Below are 545 nucleotides of genomic sequence, written 5' to 3'. Positions count from 1 at the left end.
GCGCAATCAAAGACAATGAAGAAAAGAAAGGGTGCCAGTGGATCGCCCTGCTTGTATCCAATCCTTTTATTAGGTTTCGAGCTTTAATGCTTACGTAATGGTTATTAGATTGGGAGCTTGATTCTAAATTACCTTCAATACTGTGACATAGTATATCATTACAATAAGCCCTTATTATGTTTTTAGAATTCTACCAGCTGAAAAAGTTGGTAACAACACTTAAATAAATTGGAAATGAATGCCTCCAGGTTTATGATTTTTAATGTAAATTAAATGTGTAGTATACTAGCAAATAGCCAAGGCTATGATGTGCCCACTTCTACGTATTTAGTGATAGCATTTGCAAAAATGTTGTTGCACCAAAATAATTTGATATTTGAAAGTGAAGTTGAGCCTCAGCTAACATCATCTTGAGACCCTGAAAGCTGAAATTTGAACACAAAAAAAAGAATAAAAAAACGAAAACGAAAAGAAAAACAAATTGAAGACATTAACAATCAAGTTTTAATATGAATAATTGAGTCTGGAATTCCAGAAAATAAAGA

Source organism: Clytia hemisphaerica, unplaced genomic scaffold (assembly GCF_902728285.1).
Source record: "Clytia hemisphaerica strain Z4C2 unplaced genomic scaffold, Clytia hemisphaerica genome assembly, whole genome shotgun sequence".
Taxonomy (NCBI): Eukaryota; Metazoa; Cnidaria; class Hydrozoa; order Leptothecata; family Clytiidae; genus Clytia; species Clytia hemisphaerica.
This window is presented reverse-complemented; position numbering follows the sequence as displayed.